Source organism: Pinus tabuliformis, chromosome 2_2, assembly GCF_031772625.1.
Source record: "Pinus tabuliformis cultivar Carrire ecotype Pingquan chromosome 2_2, CPIR1, whole genome shotgun sequence".
In the NCBI taxonomy this organism is placed as follows: domain Eukaryota; kingdom Viridiplantae; phylum Streptophyta; class Pinopsida; order Pinales; family Pinaceae; genus Pinus; species Pinus tabuliformis.
In genome coordinates this window covers 1,212,261,830-1,212,266,238 of record NC_142300.1, presented here as the reverse complement: position 1 = coordinate 1,212,266,238, position 4,409 = coordinate 1,212,261,830, and positions in this window count along the sequence as shown.

Genomic DNA, 4,409 nt, shown 5'->3' with positions numbered 1-4,409 from the left:
GACCCGTGACAGGAACAGGACCAACATCCTTTCCATAAGTCGATCCCGAGGTGTGGGTACAGTTGGGGGAGGAGCCGCACAATACTAACACTTCCATTTTGGAAATTGTACAAGAACTAAAGGATGAGATGGCCAGGTTGCGAGCAGACAATGAAAGGTTGATGCAGGAACAAGAGAAGATCATGAAGAGTTTGTCCGATAGACAGAATCAATGACAACCAATTCCCAGTCCTGAACACATAAACATGACTGGTGATCAAGGATTCAGAAATGAGAATCTAGAAATAGAAGGCAATGAAGACAATCAAGAGGAAGAGTCTGACAATGTATCAGATCATAAAACATAGAAACATTAGAAAATTGAGTTACAAGGAGAATTTCAGAAAATAAAACCTCCCCTCTTTGATGGTGAATAGGAGGAGGCTGCTGAAGCCTGACTTATCAATATGAATAATTATTTTTAGTTGTATGAATACGATCACAATCTAAAGGCTCGCTTAGCCATCTATCACATGCAAGGAAAAGCCACCTTATGGTGGAAGGAGGGAAAACGGTACGTGGAGTAAATAAGCTGGAAGTAACTTCGGAAAAATTTCAAATGTATTTTAAGGAAAAATATTTAACTAAAAGATTTTACGATGAGAATGTGAAAGAGTTTCATGACCTTCGACTAAGTCAGTTGTCTATAGACGAATTCATAACGAAATTCACAGCCTTGTTGTGATATGTTCCTTACATATGGGAAGAAAAGGCAAAGGTGCAGAGATTTATCAACAGTTTGTCATTGTTCATGAAACAACGTCTCGAATTTGACAATCTGAAGACCATGAACGAAGTTATACGAAAGGCTCATCTATGCTATGAGCAAAACAGGAAAAAGGGAGATGGAGGAAAGAGATGGACTGATAAAAAGGGAATTAAGTTTACCTCTAGCAGCAAAGGAAATAAGATTGTTGTCAAAAAAGGACCCCATAAAGGTCAACCAAACAGAAATATGAACATAAATTGGCCTAGATTCAAATTTCCAAGTGAGTACAAGAAAAATGAGCAATCTGGTAGAACTGAAGTGGAACTAACGACTAGACCTACAGTACAGAGCTAGGGATGTGGAGGACCACACTATGTCAAAAACTATCCGTACGATAAGGGAACTGATCAAGTTGCACAGATTCACGAATTATCAACTGTGGGAGAAGGGGCGAGGAGTATTCCTAAAATCAACGCTGCCCTAGAAGATCATCAGGTGGAATACCAACCAACCATGGTGGAATTTGAAGGTAAGATCTTCGACTGAACTATATCTATTTTGATTGATCCAAGAGCTACTTTGAGTTATAGTAGTCCCAAAGTGGTTGAAAAGTGTTGCTTACAAGTTGTTAAGTTTAATAACCCTTGGTTAGTACAAGTCGCCATGGGAGCAAAGAGAAGGGTGTTGGCTAAGGTCAACAATTTCCCTTTAAAGCTATTAGGTCAACTTATTATGGTAGACTTGAATGTCTTACCTTTAGGATCATATGATGTCCTAATAGGTATGGAGTGGATGGAGAAACGTTAGTCCCTCATTAACTGTAAAGACAAAACTATTAACTACATGGATGAAGAAGGAATAAGGTAGGAAATTCAAGGTATACAAAGACCACTGAAGTTAAGACCAGTAACAACTTCTCAATTAGAAAAATGTATTAGAAAAGGATGTCAAATTTATGCAATATAGGTAGGGTATACTAATTCCAAGGAAAAATCTATTTCTTTGGAAAATATACTTGTGGTACAAAACTTTTTTCGGACATATTTCCTTGCACCAAGTTTGTTTCTTTGTTTCTTTGGTATCAAAGCATAAAAGGTGGAACCAAAGACCCTAAGCTACTTTGCCGAATGAATGTGGCCATACCACATTTCATAAGGAGTCATGTTTATAATTGCATTATATGGAAATCTATTCTTTACATATATAGCACATAGAACTGCATCATCCCAAAACAACAATTTTACATTCTTGAAAAACATCATGGAACGTACCATATTTAAGATTTTCTTGTTGATTCTTTCAGCTACTCCATTATGTTTGGGATTATAAGGCACAGTAGTTTGATGTTTGATCCCATGTTGGCGAAGATAGTTTTCAAATTCATTTGAAGTGGATTATTTTCCATTATCAGTGCAAAGAGAGCCAATATGAGATTGTGCATCATTTTCAATCCATGTATGAAAGAAGTTCTTGAATGTTTGAAAAACATCAGATTTGTTATTCAATAAATAAACCGAACACATTCTGGTGCAGTCATCAATAAATGCCATCATATATGTATTTCCATTTGAGGAAGGAACATGCACTGGACTACATAAATACGAATGAATGAGTTCAAGTTTTCTATGTGCTCTGGAATGTGAATAATGAAAATAATGTTTTCTATGCTTTCCTAGAATACAAGCATCACATTGCTTAAGTTTCCTAGGAATTGTAGGCAAACTAGTAACACCAATTTTCTTCAACAAGTGAAGGATGTCATAGTTCAAGTGTCAAAATCTAGCATGCCATAAAGGACTTGATGGAAATGTACCTTCATCATAATGAAAATAATATGATAAGTTTTGTGCACGAACATAGGTACCTTGTAGCTTCACAAGCCTTTCTTCTTCTATCCCTGTCATGACAAGTGAGTGATCTAATGCTTTTATGACCCCAACCTTTTCATCAAACATATGAATGGAGTGTCCTTAGTAGCGGATGTGGGCCAACGAAAACAAGTTTCTCCTCAGCTCCGGAAGATATAAAACATCATGTAGAAGAAAGTTTGGAAGACTAGGCAATTTGAGCATGATTGTATCAAGCTTTGATAGATTGAGTTTTGATTTGTCCGCAAAGTATACTGCTCCATCAACATTGTCAGTAAATTCTTCAAAAGAATCTCTTCTAAAGGTCATGTGGCAAGTTCTGTTGAAAAGTGTGCAACAAGAAAATTTTGTTTTTGCATTAAGATTGTTCATAGATATATATAATTACAGAGACTCTTGGGCTTCATCTCTGAATTTTTCTTCATATTCCTATTGTCCATTATTTACATATATGTGCCGATCCCAATAATTAAATGTCAACATTTTTAATACAAATAATTTTATTATATAATTTTTAAAAAATACCAATTCGAGAAAATGAGAGTAAGCGTTACATTAAACGATCATTATGCAACTGTCATTGAGTAGCATAGATGAACAAAATAGTGATGATTGTTTGTATACGTGGGGCATGCTATAGTGTTTGTTGCATTAAATAACGATTCGTGTTTGGACCAATATAGATGAACCATATATAGAGCTTTGTATCGACGTGATTTACTAGTTCTGAGAGTTAACCGATATAGATAAAGAACGACGTTATATTTGTATGTACGGATCTTTCTACCTTGGTCTTTTATTGATTCTCATTGTTTAACCAATGAAAGTGAGCGATAAAGCAATATTGGTCTGAGCATATCTTTGTATTTCTGTGCTTTATCTCTCATGTTCAAATCTTTTTATAACTTTATTTTTTTCCCCTTGTCTGTAGTATAGCTGTGATTTTAAGATTACTGTACAAGATTATATTCGTAGAGAGAAATGATACAAGATTTTACTTCAAGAAACAAATATGGAACTCTTGAGATTCGAATTGAAGAGCTAGGACTGAAGTCTACAGTCTACTGCCTCGATCAAATCTAAAATAAATATAAAGTCTAGAGTCTACCACTGGGATCAAATCTAAAATAAATATAAAGTCTACAGTTTACTGCCTCGATCAAATCTAAAATAAATATAAATCAGATGAGGATCAAGTTAAGTTAAGTTTTGGTTTTTTTTTTTTTTTTTTCATTCCAAAAAAATATTATCTCTCATTTAAAAAAAGGGGTGATTACAACAGTTTTTTCAGATATACATCCTTCGCAGAAAAACCTTGTCACTTGATTGATATTTTACCTTAATAAAAACTTAGTGCAAAATCATACTAATCTATTATATCCCTATTATCCTCTATAATTCTACTTTATAAATTTATTAGCAAACTTCTATCTCTGATGTGACTTTGTCCCGCTTACAACATCAAAATAGTACCTTCATTTATTAATGCCGGCTGCTAGAAAGAATGAAAGTAAATCAAACGTGAAATGACTTTTTTTGATAACATCTCTGCAATCCCCATTTTGCTCCCGGTACACATGCTTATATGTAATCTGTCAAGGTTTTGTTGAAAAATTTTGTAGGGGCAAAGGAGAAGAATTTCACTCATTACGACAAGCAAATCTTAAGTTGCTGCAAGCAAATGGCAAATGTAAATACATTTACATGATAAAAACACAAAAATCATATTTATGCAGGTTTTGGACTAACTGTCTGTAAAACTTGTTTTCACACCCCCACCACAAATTGCTCCA